Raw genomic sequence first — 16,850 nt, 5'->3', positions numbered from 1 at the left:
AGCTATCAGGGGACAGATTCCAGCCCTGGCACTCAATCCTTGACAGGTACATGAAGACAGAGAAATTGATTTTCAATTCTCTTGAAACTTTGTACTCCCCTTTAGTTAATCTCTGGAGTAGGTGCACTCAGCAGAATGGGAAAAGTTAATTAAGGGCAGATGAAAGATGATGGAAGCAGAAGAATGGATAAGAGGGGACAGATAAGAGACAGCATGTTCCTTGGAGGATGGCAAGAAGGCGCATCGAGAGCTCACATGTGGGATTTTGCAATCCTGGTGCTTGAAATCCTGGTTTACAGGCTCCCCTAAGGTAAAAAATTGCTTTTCCTGAAGCTGCTAGAAGTGCCACAGCATTACTGCTGTACCTCCTGGCTGCACCTACACACTGAGCATCTGCCCCCGTTCAGAAAGGGAAGAGGCCAGAAATTCCTCAAAACTGGGGGAAAACAAAGGAAAACAAAGCAACAAGACAAACACAAAGCAACATGCTCAAACAGAACAGTAACAGCCTATTTACCTAGCTGGCTAATAACTGGAAACACAGACCTTTATAAATCCTTCAGTTCTTCACAAATTCATTAGATTTGTATTGTTGGAATATCTGTACTCCTACACAGTTCGATGCTTGGTTACTCTTTTCAAATGCAGGTCCAAGGAGCAACCTGTGGAGCCCATCATCCCAATGGGATTCTGCCCTCTGACAATCTGGTTTGCTGGTTTAACTGGGCATGTCACTTGTTGTGCACTCTGAGAAATAACATTTAGCTCTTCTTCCCTCCTTGCTTCATACATCTATCGGTGATTTTAAAACCCATTCTGGGGGAAACTGCTCCAAAATGTTTAAATTCATCCCACCTCCGGATTCCTTCTTATTTTGCTACGTCCCATATGAGATGAACTTACTAGAATGGAGGACCACATTTCAGGCAAAGGCATTCAGCCGATTTATATAATGGCAAGATATTTTCCATGTGTTTTGTATGCTTCTTAACACTTCTGTTTGCTTTTTTTGACCACTGTTGTGTTCCGAGCCAAAGGCTACACTGAGCAACCACAAAGAAGTTTAAGTACTTCTTCCCGATTAATATAATAAACTTAGAGGAGAAAAATTGTAGAAGCAGCTCCAATTATTCCCTCTGCTGTGGCTTACTTGGCATTTGTCAGTACAGAATTTATCTCTCGCTAGCTTATTTCAGCTTCCTCCTAGCACCCAAACAGCACTTGGTTCCAATGCCACGTTGAAGCTGGAAGTAATCCAGCACAGAGACCAGGCAGCCAAAGGCTACTGCACGTCCCATCCTGCTGGGCCGCTGCTGGGGATGGGGGCAAGAGGGGAATGACCCTCTTAAAAGCAGTGCAAACTGAATGAAATACAGCACAGTTATCCAGTATTTGCTGGGTGCAGAAGAGAAAGAGCAAGCTCCAAGGGAAGGAGACTGCATGCACCCAGTATCTTCACCTTACTGGTTGCTTAAATGCAAAGTACTACAAGCCAGCACGTTAACCAGCAATGCATTGCAAAGGCAGATATACAATCATCATTTTGAACCTGTGCATTCCACTTAAAGAGGAACTCAAGGTCTTCCAAGTGTTTCCATAAAATCAAAAACGCTTACAATGTTTAAGTGGCTAATGGGAAATCCAAGCTCAAACCAGACACAAGGGAGTCAGCCTTCAGGAAGCCTACAAACAGGAGGGAGTCGGTTCTTTACAAGGGTAGATAATGGCAGGACAAGGGGAAATGGTTTCAAGTTGAAGGAAGAAAGGTTGAGGTTGGATCTCAGGAGGAAGTTCTTTACAGAGAGAGTGGTGAGGTGCTGGAACAGCTGCCCAGAGAGGCTGTAGATGCCCCATCCATCCCTGGAGGTGTTCAAGGCCAGGTTGGATGGGGCCCTGGGCAGCCTGGTCTACTATTTAATATAGAGGTGGGTGGCCCTGCCTGCAGCAGGAGTGTTGGAGCTTCACAATCCTTGAGATCCCTTCCAATCCAAGCCATTCTGTGATACTATAAAGCCAGGGCATTCTGGGACAGAAAACAATCCTCAGTGGTTCATACAGAGGAGAATACAGAAAAGCAGGAAATGGGCACACACACGTTGTGCAACAATGTAGACTTCTTCAAAATTGTCTTAATGAAGACTTATCTTCCAATCTATGAGCTACAGCACTGAAACATCCTCTCCGATTGCAGCCAGAAGTGCACTGATTTCTTAACAGATGTTGATAATTATTTAGAATTAGTATTTAACTAAGCTCAGGCATACGATGTCCTCTGCAGCCTGGTTTAGCAAAAAAGCTATTTGACTCGGGATGTGTCTCACAGGGTTTGTTCTTCTGCTGATGTACTGCAGAGAAGTTTGTCTTGGTAATTGCAATTACCTGAAATTCGGATAATCCCCATAGAAGGATGCAATTGCCAGGGCTGCTCCATCCAAACTAAACTCTATGGCTAGACCATTTATATTTAGACTACCAATTAATACTGTGCTTTTGTTTTGCTCTCTGTAGCCCATTAAAGGCTGCAGTTCTCGGTTCAGCGCCAACCTGAATGACATTATTTCTTGGAAGGACGCACGCTGACTGGCACAAAGTCAGTATTTACCCTGGATCACAAACACTCTATGTCAGGATTTCAATGTGTCACTCCCTGGGAGTTCACAAATACTCCAGATCTTCTACTGAAGGAAGTGTCACCAGCGTGCCAGGTTGCTGCTTTCTGCTCCACCACGAGTGGAAATGCTGCATCTCACAACGGGGAAACGTGATGAGGAGGGCAGCGTCTCCTATTTCACTCTGGGGTTATTTCTACTCACATCTCACTGGATGGACTCCATCACACGCCATCCTTCCCTCTCACAGCCCCAAATCTAACCTGCAGTTCTTCTGTTCCCCATCCAGCCCAATTCTCTCTCCTGGCAAGAGAGCTTCCTCCTCTACATCTCTTCCAATATCAAATGGAATTTTACATGTCTTCACCTGACCAGCTAGTCACGCAGTCCTTTCCCTGCCAGAAAGCTCCTTTCAAGCCTCACTCGAGCAAAGCTTTTTCATTGCTCTTCTACGCTATTTCCTTGCACCACTCAAAGAACACACTACAGAAGGATAACTTAGCATTCTTGCACAATTTTCTATTATAGAATGTTGTTCTTCCATCATTCTGAAAAGCAGAAAAGCTCTTAAATAGAAAGACCAGCTCCCAGAGGGCCACTGGATTTACTAAGCATTGACAGTGCTCATACAACAGAAGAGAAAGAGGAGCTCCTTCTCTGAAATGCACATGATCTAAACTAGAGATGACAGGATTACGGCTGTGTTAAGCAGTGATCTGGCACTGCACAGGCCCCAGAAGATGACATGTTCCCAATCCTTACAGGCCAAATAGATGTACGGTATAAAACAAGCTCCAAATGAAATGTTTCTTGGAGAATTCTATACTTTTTTTTTTCCCCCCTTAAATATTTCGGCTCCAATTCAGCCTGTTATTTCAGCATGAGACTGGTCTCTCTGGACACAAGGTTAGCTCCATGCCTTAACCGAGGAACGTGCTTCAGATGCACTGCTGAACTGTGACCCTATCGATGACGTTGGGTCACAAAGCATGCTTACAGCAGGGGAGGCTCTCAAATCGGAGAGATGGAGCACAAACCAAGATCCAACCTCCAGCTGCGTTGGGCGTTTATTTTCATTTTACTCTTTAACATCTCACCACTGAGTGGTGTCATGCAAAAACTGTGCATATATCCAGCAGGATCACTCTAAGGAGACCCAAGTGTGCAAAAGCAGCAGCTGAACTTAAGAGCTGTTTTTTACATAGAATAGAAGCAGCTGGCTGTGGAAGCTTCATTCAGTATGACGTGTAGGCATTAAGAGCTGCAAGGTTGTCATTATGTAGCTGTGCAGCTCAACTTCATTGCAGAGGTCAGCACTGCCTTGACTGAGCATTGGGTACTGACCCAAGTAGTGCCATACGCAACGTGGCGATGGTGTTAAACGAAGTTCAGACTATCCAACAAGGCAGAGCCAAGAGGAAGGTTTTACAGACCCATTTTACACCAGCATACTTCCTAACACCAGCAGCTTTGTGCCAGCCCAATGATACTTAAGGTTTTTAATTCCAAATCCAGAGCTATTGCATACCCCAGCTTACACCACAGTGCAACAACCTTGACCAGGCAGATTGATTTCCCACAGATATGGCAATAAATGGCACTTAGAGCTGCTAACCCACTAACTAATAATATATTTTGTCAACAAACAGGTTTGGCAATGGGTCCAGTCCTTCAGCATTCTGACAACCACATTATAAAGCCCCATTCGCAACCTGAACGCAGCCTCTGCATTAAGCCCAGCACAAGTTCTGGCTCCTAATGAGCAGCTCTAGAACTTCCCCTTACTATAGAAGCCTTACATTAGAACCATCTCTTACAACTACTCCTCTATTTCAGTCTGCCACGTGTTCCCAACCCCTGTTTGAGTCATTTCTCAAAGTCATCATGCACCTCCTCTGGGACCAAAAGGCCAAAGACCAAAAGGGAAGAGGTCATCCAATGGTGAGGACTGGCACATCCCCTAGCTATGATGCTCTCATGTTCCTTTAGCTCTACAGATAGCAAAGCTGTTGCACAATAGGCAAAAATAAATGTGCTTAGAGACTTTTTATCTAAGCAAAGAATAAACGCCTTGCTTTCTGATAACATCAAAAATCCACAGAATGGGAAAACTCCAGGAGGAAACTGAACACTGTAAAATCCTGGAAAATAATTAATAGATTTTTCTGTGCTTTCATAATAGCATTCACTTGGGTAACCATAAAAAATGATTATTATGGTAATAAAACAGGATGAATAATTTATTATAAATCACAGACAAACTGTTCCCTTCCAGAATTCTAAGATGACTGCATGCATATGAAAATAATCTCTTAAATGTGTACGCTCGTCCTAACTGTTGGGAAAGAAGACATCTGCCATCCTCTATAGTTTTATTGGATTTCATTTCTCTTTTCTAAAGTTTTCCTAGGGAATTCAAATTCATAAAGCTGATCCTATTGGCACCCTGCTGTATCTGTGAGATTGCTTAACCTGCTTCTTCCCACTTGTTTAGCACAGGGCTCGGTTTTGTTGCCTGCTGCATTCTGAAACACGCAGAACAAGTTGGGAAAATGCTTACTGGCCCCTCCCTATTATATATTGTACCTCCTCCACTGATATCCAGCATACACTTGCTTGCAAATCTTGGCTGCAAACAACAGCATTCAGAACTGCAGGCATCTTTCTACATGGACTGACCATCACTGAGTAACCAGTTAAGGCACAGAGAATAAGCAAACCACTTACTTGCCAGACACCGCAATTGGAGGGGATCTTTTATCACAGAGCTCAGTTGTTAAAGCCTTTGCAAACCCAAATGTTATTAAAAAAAAAAGCCAATCACAAAGGGGCCATCCTGGTGCAGTCCTCCAGCCTCGTCATAGCCTACACCTCTCCTCATCAGTAACAAACGAAGCCCCAGCTGTAGCCTCAATCTCCACCACCACCAATTGTTTCCTGCTCCACTCTTTCTTCTGCTGCCCCCGAGATCTACATCCTGCACATCGTGGGTCATAGGCCAACGTTAGCCTTCACTACACCCATGCACTCAACAAAGAGCCTTCCATTCTCAGGGTTTTCCTCTTAGTCCATGCACTGAGTAACAACACTGAAGGCACTTAAAAAATAAAAAAAGCACACTACTGTTCCTCTGTCTATTCAAACGCTTTTGGCTCGTTCATTGACATCTGTATCATCTCATGCGTGTGTGCTTGTTTCAACTTCTCCATAGCTTTACTGGAGCCCTATTGGCAATTACATGAAATTCATCTTCGTAGCAAAAACATTTTTCCTTTCTTTTTTTCTGGAGACAGATGGCTGGAAGTTGGGTATTCCAAATAACGGGTTTAACCAGGCACTATCCAGGACTGCGTTACATTTTGAGCTCACACTGAAGTCCCATGAGAAGCCTACAGAAGGAGATATCTGCTTTTAAGCTCCAGCCCTCTCACCAGACAAAACAGGATCCCTCCATCTTCCCAAGCACACTGTGCTGCTGACAACAGAGAAAAGCAAGGGGGAAGAGGAGAACGTGGCAAAGTCCCAACGATGAGCCAGGTCCTGAGAGGGACACACAATAACCCTATGGTTACTACATGAGCAAAGCCATCCTCTCTTCATATCTGCTATGGCAGTAGGCTCAACAGAAGCCCTGAGTTACCGTAACGCAGAGATTACCAATGAGAACAAACACGAGCAATAAGCAAAGCTCCTTCCAAAACATACAGCCACAACTCACTATTTGAAACCTAACAAATTACCTATTGAAAAAAGTAGAAGCCTGATCTTAATAAAGCATAACTGCTTGGTTTGGCTTCCGCAGATGTTAGAAATGTTCACAATCTGGAATTAAATGGGACTAATCTGAACAGTAAATACGAACCATCATTCGGGCTATATCTGTAACCCTCCAGTTCACTTCACAGCTCATTTTTCTGGAGTTCAACAAGCTACACATAAACCTTAGAGAAAGAAAAAGGATTCGCTTCATGTCTAATGCAATCCATTAAATAAGTCCTCACACACACGCCATCATAAAATTCAATTTATTATAGTTTGTAAAATGTGATTCCCCTCCGTGATAATTAAAAAGATATTGTAATAAAAGTCTTCGGTCCTCATGCACTCGCATTTGTCAAGATTTGATTTTTATCTGAGCAGAAAGATTGTAAGGACACGGAATCACTCGTACAGCCCTTAGGCAGCCGTAGGTGAGCCGCATCCATACAGGAAATTGAGCGCCTGAAGATCCCTTCTGCCTCTTCCAATGCACACAGATCCTTGGTACAAATGGGGGATTAACTCTGCTTTGGGTTCAGCGGTGAGCTCAGAGCTGGTGCTACAGGAATGGCAGAAGAACCAGAGGTGCTGCTCCATCCAACCTGTGTTGTTAGCTACTATCCTGGATCTTCCTACCTGGTTTCCAAATGAAGGAGCCCAGTAGCTTCCTGTTTAGCTGAAAATGTGTGCAATGCACAGTCATTTCTCCCTGACTCAAGTAGGAACAGAAGGAGAGTTTCCTTGTGCACGCTTCCAAGCCTACCTTCAATGCCAGAGAAACCTCGCGCTCTCTTGGCACCTCCGCAGGGCACAGCACCATCCCTTCATGGCTTTTTCCTGGCTCCTTCCTCCTCTCCTGACACATCCACACACACAAAACCCATCCAGGACTCCAGCCCTGTGCTCAGCCACACATGAGAAAACCCACAGTGAGATGCAGTAGATGCCCCATCCCTGCAGACGCCCAGGGTGAGGCTGGAGGGGCTCTGAGCACTGATGGAGCTGTGGCTGTCCCCGTTCATTGCAGGGTAATGGGAGCAGGTGGCCTCCTGAGGTCCATTCCAACTTATTTTTAGGTGTCTTTATTGCACAACTAGTCAGAAAGCACTATACTATTCCCAATCCTCTTGTCCACACGACACCTACAGGCCTGTGAATTTATTTGTTCATATCCAGCCACACATAAAAACACAAAATCTCTGTAAAGAATTTAAGACCTTGAAGCAGGATACCTCAATCCAGACAAGTCAGTGTAGAAACAGAACACAAACTGTGAGCTATTTGGAACAGAGCCTAAGAGCAAAGCATGACAATAGATGGAGACTAAAGAGCACAAGGACCATTGCTACCATATGGAGACCAGTATTTGCTTTGCAGAATCCAACCAGCAAGATCATTTATTTATTTTTGCACAGCGTCAGGCCAGGACTGAAAGGGAAATCATGCAAAGAGCAGCACAGGAGACAGCATAAAGGCTTGTCTCTTTTGTAGGCTCTCTGGCAAAGTAAAGACTCTAACAGCACTATGCATTTAAACAGCCCCACTGCAATGCCAAGTGATAATGCAAAAAGAAAAAAAAAAAAAAAAAAAAACAAAAAAAACAAAACCAAGCAACCTGCACTGTGTAATATGTATTAATTTACATATATATGCTTGGTTTTCTAAACAGGAGTACCCTGAAGTCATCTTCTACACCTTCCTCTGCAGTTTTTAGAATGTGAGCACAGATACTGCTGCCTGCATGCAAACTTCTGACATGAATGCTAGCCCTGGTGTGTGAGCAGAAGGAAAGCAGGTGAAACCTGCCAGCTGCTCTTCCCTGCTCCAGAAGTCATGCAGTGCACTGATTCATTGATTACAAACAGCTTAGAAGGACATATCTGCTTACATAGCTTGAATTATCCACTCACAAAAGCCTCCAAGGCCACGATGCCTCACAGAAAAGCAGGCAGAGCAAAAGCACAGCGATGGTCATTCCTAATTTCTCACCAGCGCTCCAAAAACCCACATCTGGTTCTGTGGAAGGCCATCCCTTGAGGCTCATCTCTGAGCTGCACACGAGAGGGCACTGTTCTGTAGCTCAGGGGTTGGAGCACAAATTCATTGCGCTGCAGATGGAACTCTGTGCAAGCATCACACAATTAAACCTCCTCCAGGGAATTCACCGTGTGGCCAAAAGCAAACCTGGCAATTGGTTCAGCATCTGCAAACGCCTCAGGTGATCACTTGTCACAAACAGAAAACAAGAAGAAAAAGCCAGTTATCTTACCACAACTGTTCAGTGTTATCACTTTCCTATTGCAAACTCAGAGACGACAGTGCAGGAGACAACAGCTTTTTGCTGAGGATATCAGTGCTGGACTCATCGTGGCACAAAGAACTTCAGAGGAACACGAGGTCCAGCCCAAGCTATTGGAGCTTGGCTGAATATTTCAGGATGAAACAAATGCTCTAATTTGAGTATGTGAGGCCGAAGGAACCTCTAATTGAATCCAGCAGTAAAGCAAGTGGTTGCAAAGCAGTGACACCACCGAGTGCAGGGGACGTGGAAGGAGCAGAAGCAGAGCAGCAAAGCAGCAAGCAGGTGCAGGAGGTTAGGAAGCACGCAGAGCTGCTTCTCCTCCAGAATAAACACTGCAGAAGTTCCTTCATTTTAGCAAAGCCATCCCAGATCTGCCAGGCAGTGCATGGACTGCACTTTCAGCTTTGCCCCCAGACTGACATCCCTCCGACTGCTGCTGGGTTTGTGACATTCACCACTCTCTGAGTACAACACACACCATTGCCTACAGCCTTCCTCCCCTCCTCCTGTAATTCACCCAAACCAAATTAGCAGGAAAGACGTTTTTATTATTTAAAACACAGGCATCCCCCCCCCCTCCCCCATCAAGCCCCACTTTTAGGCTTCCTTATTCCTCCTGCAGCACGCGTTGACAGATGCCGTATTCCTCTCACCACCATATGTTTCTGTTACAGGGGAAAGACAGCAGCAGACTACGGCCTGGAAACACAAGTGAGGCAGGAAATTGCTATCTGTTCATTTGATATAAAGAGAAATATATGCACGGCTCCTCCAAAGACAATAGCAATAGGAACTGTGGCCAATGCCTTCGTATCCGATTACCTGTATCCCAGAGCATTTTATTACTCCCTTCTTCACCTATAAGATTTACAAAGCTAAAATGTAAGAGGCCAAACCCCATATCTGCCTAATCATTGTGTCTGTCTCGCGTATGCTTTCTCCTCTTTGTATGCAAGAAGAATGAGCCCCTCACCATAGGACAAGCAGAGCATTGTGCCCCAGTCCTACTGAGCACAGGCAGCTCAGCTCTCCATCCTACACAGCAGCCCAGCCTATGCCAACCCTCAGTTCCCACATGGCATCTCAGCCCATGCCAACCCTCCATCCTACGTGGCATCCCACCCCATCTGCCACCATTCCATCCCTCCAGCCCACATGGCAGCCTAGCCCATCCATCCTACACAGCATCCCAGCCCATCCCTCTGCCCCATCCAACAACAGGACTTCCCAGCAGGAGCGTTGTATAAAGCTTCTGGATGAGAGGCATCCTGCAAGTGCCAAGTCTATCGGCCAGTGGAGGCTTTCCTTGTATTAAATAACCTGAAGATGGCCTCAGTCCAGCAGTGTTTGTGTTACCAAGGACAAAGCGCATGCCTGGAACAAAAATTTGTTGTCCTTACGTGGCCTGTGAACTTCCTGAACTCATCTGAGCCTACGAATCAGGAGTTCATCGCTACATGCCACACTGGGGGATATTCAAGTCTCCCTTGCCAATGCTCTGTATTGCTATGGAGTCACTATATCATCATCTGTATTTCAGAAAGATGTTTCAAACATCTGGTTAGCTTTAAATGCACAAAACCACATGCATGCATCAGTGTTCTTCACGTTAATCTGCTTCTCCCATGGTTACGAGGGAACGCAAGAGCAGATGAACCTCAATGACTCCTGACTGATGACGGCTGCTCTGTTTACATTTCACCTGACAACACCAAGGTATTTCCTCCCCATCTGCAGCCAAACAACAACAGCAAAGAATGAGCACCACCAAAACGCCTAAATGCCAGTCATGGAGCCCAAGCCTGCTGTCTCCAGGCCACGAGAGCTGTGGAGGTGATAACATCACAGCAACAAACAGCATCCTTCTACCCTATTCCAAAGGGATGCAGATGGAGAACGTTATTTCACCTATTGCTTAGAGGCACTAAGCTCCAATCTGGGAACCATTTAACGCAACAGTGATGATTAAACCAGAAAGCGAGCAATCTCCTGCTTGCTCAATTCCATGATAATAGAAGCAGAATGGAATTTGATCAAGAAGAAAAGTGGGCTCCTGTTGGGCTGCCAGAAAAGCACTGTTGGTTTAAGGATCTCCAGGGAACAGAGCATCACTGAGATCAGTTCCCCAACTCCACCACAACATAGCATAGCACTGGATGAGAACAACAAATCCCAAGCAATGCACTTGATCTGAAAACATGCTTCTAAATGAAAACCCCAGAACGTTTTCTTTTGCTAAAAGCAACGCTTTCCTCAGGGGATGACATAAGAGATATTGGGAGAGTGGGGAGGGGGAAAGATGATCACCTCTCTGCCTCACTACAAGCACCTCCTCTGATAAGAGCTCTGGGAAATAGCAGAGTATCTACAAGCTAGGTGTCTCAAAGAGAAGATAGGGATGAAAGGAAAGATAAATACACCAAGAGCTTCCCTTGCCTCAACAGTTGGCCTATACCTCAGAGCTCCTGGAACAAGGTGAAAAACCACTGCACGTTGTAAAGACAATTTAAGATGCTTAATAAAAACTGCTCTATTTGGCCAGCCTTCGACCTCGTTATCATTTACCTTGAGCTGTGACAAGAGGCAACTCCAGAGCCCTACAGCTGATAGCACACACCAGCTCCAAGTGCTTCAACTCCTTTGGAGAAGATACCAGAGAAGATGTGAAAATAGCTGTGCCTGCACTGCCTGTTGCCACACTCCAGCCAACGAGGACACGGTCACAAGTCTCAGTCCCTCCCCAAAATCCATCAGTTCTTTCCATTGGAATACGACAGAGTTTGCAAAGCTTTATGGACAAATGCACTGGAGTCCTGCAAGGGATGGTGCTATCATTCTGACCTCCTGCAGCACACCAACCACTACGGTCATCCAAGCACTCAGCTGTGCAAAGCCCAAAAACTGAAGCCCTACAACCACAACCTCGTTTGAGCTCTGGCTAAATGTCCCTCCCTGGGCACACAGCCTCGATTTGCTAAGCATCAAGAGATTGTAAGTTCTCTGTAATGCTCAAAAACGTGCTTCACATCTATGACAATGTGTTAGATTCTGCTTCCAGCTAGGATTCACAATGTAACATTTCCTTGTTTCCAAAGCTTCCCCCCCAGTTATCCCTGTGCATAAATACTGAATCACTTCTTTTTTTTTCCCCCATGAATTCAATGAATTAAATATCTTGTTTTCCCCAGCTCTCACATTGTTTGTCTATAGCTTCCCCCTTGACTGTATTGACAGCCCTTCGCAAAATAAACAAGATCCAACCCACAACGTGATGAGAACACACAGCCCTCCTATACGCACAACCCAGCATTGCCATGACCTCTTTTTTGCCAGCTGAGAGCACGGGGACCTCATCCTGTGACAGCCCCATCCCTTGGCACGAGCATTTATCTCCCCACCAGCTCCACAGGTACCACCTGCCTGCACAGCTCTCACATGTGGAACTGCATCAAAGCACGTTGAGTTTCCGTGGGCTGAGCTTACCAAAGCCTTCCAGACCACATGGCATCGCTTCTGCGCTCCCTGCTCTGCGCTTCCCAGCCAAAACATGAGCTGTACAAAAGCTTTATCAGCAGTAATTCCATCTTGACTCTAGGTTGCTGATGAGACGATGGAATAACAATGTGCCAAACTCCACACGGCCCAGCTAGCAACCTCTCTTGTTTCATGAGGGTTCCCTGATGATGACTGTTTTTTTCAGATGTATCGGCCAATTCTTAATCTACTTGGTATGTGTGCTTGATGCTGTAAATTGCTAATTGCTTTCTTAAGATTCAAGTCCAGCACTTCCAAAAAATACCTAACTGTATTTCATCCACCTTTGTCAACCAGCTGAAAGAATAACAAGTTCTGCGTGGCAGTTGGCCTCCATTAAAAAGCATCCAACAAAACCCACATTTGTCCACAACTGGAACAGTTGATCAGTGCTTTCTTCTCCTTACAGAGAAACTCCCAGGAAAACAGAGCAGTCAATCAAGCAGCAGTGTTCACTCTCTTGGGAAGCCCAGCCTATCTGGGTGTCAAAGGCAAGAGCTGAGCTTTCCAAAAAGAGAAAAGCATCTATGAGAACAGGGCACACAGAGCAGAGAATTTGGGAATCCCATGAGGTAATCATCACTCAATAACAGCTCTCCAGAAGCGCACACATTAATTGGTAACAGCCTCAAGCACGCTCAGAACTGAAAGGTAAATAAAGTCTTCATATTCCCCTCATGTTGATCAAGTAACACTCTGCTCGTTTATCCTGCAAATCTGGCCCTCAGCTGAAGCCATAACAATCTACAAACAGCCCATCCACACGCTCCCTATCATTCAGCTCTGATGAGCAGCCTACACGGGCAGACCCAACGGGTTGCTACCAAGTGCCACTCGATCAGTCAACCCAGGGCAGATGCTTTCATTCCCGTCCCAGCACTGACGATCAAAGGCTTCCATACATCTCACATCTGCCCAACCTGCCTGCCAGTTGCCCACCAAACAGCTATAAACATCCAACAGCTCTCTGTGCTGAGTAATCGGGAGAGAATTCGCCGGCGGCCGTGCGAGTGCTTTCAACGTGGATCCTCTTGTGAATATTTACTCGCGCAAGTATGCGACGTGATGTTGCTTTCCCACAAATGTTCTTGCCAATGCAGATTCGCTCATCTGAAGCGGTTGGGGAATAAACAAAGGAGTGTGGTCAAAAAAGAGCAGCGCAGCGGCGAATTCGAGATGGAAAAACGTCGATGGTGGAGGAGCCCGAGCGCGGCGAGGAGCGGCTCGGTGCCCATTGCACTCATCGTTTGCTCAGCAATTTGCCTTCCCCCTGTGGCAAGAGGGCAAATCCGACCCCCTTTCTTCTCCCCTCTATGCTCCTGCAGCCAAAAGCTCGTTTCCAAGCGGAAATAGCGGAATGTAGCATACTGTAGTAAATACCAATAGGAAAACATATGAAAACGATCACATAAATGGGTGAAGCACTTCGTGCAATTTAATTGTATAGCCAGAACTCAGCATTGCCTCACACCCTGCAGTCACCAGGGAGCACCGCAACCTTAAAGCGATGAAAGGAGGTTGAGGATCGGTTTGACAAGAAGTATTACAGTGCTGCAGACACTTCAGGAGTGTGGGATGTCTCAGGTCACACGAGGGGCTTTCCTCCTGCCACGATGCATCAGTGATAAGAAACAGCTGGGAAGGCAACCCCAGCCCTCTGCACGGGCACAGCAATGCAGAATGCAGGAATGCAACGGCAATCAGCAGGAGAGCCGGTGCCTTTTGTGCAGCCTTGGCCTCCTACACCTGCAAAACCTCTATTCTTAAGGAAACAAGGATTTCAGAAGGACGACACAAGACCTCCTCATGCTGCACAGCTCACTCCAAACACCACAGTATCCGGCCCCTATTTCCACGAGCCCCATCACCCTCTGGTTTCCATGAGCACAAACATCTTGTGGCAGTTAGAAAACATGGGACTTCCAAAAGCAAGGTTAAACACCAAACAGACCCATCAGACCAAACATTTTTGCTTCAGACCACTTCAGAAGGCACAGAGCAACCCAGCAACCTATTGCACTTTTGATGAAAAACAAAAAAAAAATACCTGGTGCTGGCATCCAGGAGATGGGTTCACACAAGACAGAATCAGCGCGTTGAATCAATAATCCTGCCCAAAAAAAGAAAGAATAATCAATACTGGTTCAGAATTTAAAAATAGAAGATATCTAACTCAAAAGCTTTCAAGTAGAATAGCTTTGGAACACTCTTGTTCAATAAGGAGGAGGAGCTTTGGGTCACTTGAAGCCGTGAACTCTGTCCTCTATTAAGCTCTGTAATAATATTGATTATTCACCCTCCTTCTATGGTCTAAAACCAAGATTTTTGTTCTAACATAAGCCTTTAGAAAAAAATGTTGGATGGGGAAGCTTCATGAACAGGCTTCTTCAGCAGCTGGTTCCTCTATGTCAGCACGAAGCCTATCAGATAATTTCTTGATAACACAAACACTAACAGTGACCATCCCACCCCACAGGAATCTGTAAAAATTGTCATGACAGACTGCTTTCTTTCCACTGTTATTTACTTTACCATTTCAACGTGCAAAGAAGTTATGAAACAATAAAAACATTCAAGCAAAGAACTAAAACTTCAGGGACAGCACTGCAGTCTCCATTAACAGTGTCCTCTGTAAGCAGAAATGTCTGCAACCATCCCGATTTCTTGTGGCAGCAAGAACAGGGCTCAAAACCCAAATGCAACGAGGAGCCAGGTGAACTCCTTAACTGCTGGAGATGAGAAGGGCTTTTCTTTTTGAGGTTGGAACTAGATGATGATCTTTAAGGACTTTCCAACCCAAGCCATGCTATGATTCCAGTCCCTAGCGCGAGTGGACAGGAGCAACAGCATCCCCATGCCAACCTGCAGTCCCTATCATGCTCCCCCCATTGCTTCCAGCTCCAAACTGGATCATTGCTTTAAAGCCTCAGCACCCTAAGGCTCACATTACAAACAAGGAATAAATCCCAAGCCACTCAGACGGTGGAGAAATCCAGAATGCAACTCACAGAATCATTCAGGTTGGAAGAGACCTCTGAGACCCTCAAGTCCAACCTCAACCCGTCCCACTGTGCCCATGATCACGTCCCTCAGTGCCACATTCCCATGGTTCTGGGACACCCACAGGGATGGTGACTCTACCACCTCCCTGGGCAACCTGTGCTGGTGCCTGACTGCTCTTTTGGAAAAGTTTCTCCTAATATCCAGCCTGGTGCAATGTGAGCCCATCGCCTCTCATCCCATTGCTGCTACCTGGGAGAAGACACCCACTCCCACCTTTCTTTCAGGGAGCCAACTGGTTTTACCCAGAACCCAGCTGACAGAAGACAAGCTGAAGCACCCCTACGTTTATTTATTGTCAATCTCACGATCTGCAGCAATTGACTCACAACTTTCAAGTGTGCGGGGCTGGCAGAGCTGCAAATCCTACTGACTCATCACATGGATGGGGAATCCTGGGGGTTACAACGCCTCCCCATTCACTGTAGCCATCAGAGACTTCTCTACAGCAAACAGAACTCTATTGCACAACCAACCATGCAAAGCGCCCTCCTCAAACACAGCCAGCATTTTGAAATCACAGAAAGAATGCTGAAAAGATAAATATTTACGGGCTTTGATGAACTGCAGCAGTGCACTAATGAAATCTAGACTTGATGTGCTTGGACCCCCCTTCACCCAAAAGGAGCAAGGCTCCATTGCAAATATCTGTAATTGCAAATTGCTGTGCGTTTGAGTGATTGATGCAGCCTCAATGGCAGGGAGCACACGTGGTGGATCAGAGGGCAAGCTGTTAATTGACACTAAGACAGCCGTGCTGACACTAAGGAGCCCAGCAGCACTGGGAAGCAAACCTCACCCATGCACCAAAACCCCATGGAGCTCCTGCAGTGCAGGAAGCACTGGAACCCCGGTGCAGAGCAGCTCTGAGGTGCAGCTCCCTTCTGCAACCCTCACGACCAACTCTCACTATTCCACACATTCCAGCTAAATGCTTTTCATGTTGCATTATAATCCCCTGGCCAAAAAAGAAGAAAAAAAAAAAACCACCAGATAAGCAATGCCTGCCTACAAGTGTTACAATCATATTTCTAACACATCTGAACTTCAAAAGACACCAAACAGAAGTAGTGCTCATCCCAGCCAATACTCGCTCCTGCTCCCACCTCCAGTGCCTTTCAGGTGTCTGATAATCAGGTTATGCCATGAAAAGACGTGCAAATTAAAGGATTCCCCAACTGCTCTGAGGTGGCTGATAAGCTTCTTACCCACTGACCTTCTAAACCCCTGAAATGATCAGCGAGTGAGATTACAAAAAAAAAGGGAAGAAAAAAGAAAACATGGTAGCGCATCCGAATGTGATGGTCTTAAAAGGAAATAAAAGCTCTCTGCAGACTCCGTGTCCTCTAAACCCATTCTGCGAGCAGATCAAAGCCACGTTGTAGAGTCTCCACCTCAACACTGGGGCAGAATTCAGGTCAGCATCCTCCTGTAGGAGCTGATACATTAATCAGTGGTGCTTCCACCAGGGTTCCTATATAGGAGCTGGCAGCCACCACCTTCAGCAACTCAATACTCCTTCGAAGACTCAAAGAGCCAAAAGTTACGCTTGAAAAGCACTTAGAAGCTGATTGGAAAAACAAGGT

The sequence above is a fragment of the Centrocercus urophasianus genome, unplaced genomic scaffold (assembly GCF_019232065.1).
Source record: "Centrocercus urophasianus isolate 14NV4802_14NV808 unplaced genomic scaffold, USGS_Curo_1.0 seq_2, whole genome shotgun sequence".
Taxonomy (NCBI): Eukaryota; Metazoa; Chordata; class Aves; order Galliformes; family Phasianidae; genus Centrocercus; species Centrocercus urophasianus.
This window is presented reverse-complemented; position numbering follows the sequence as displayed.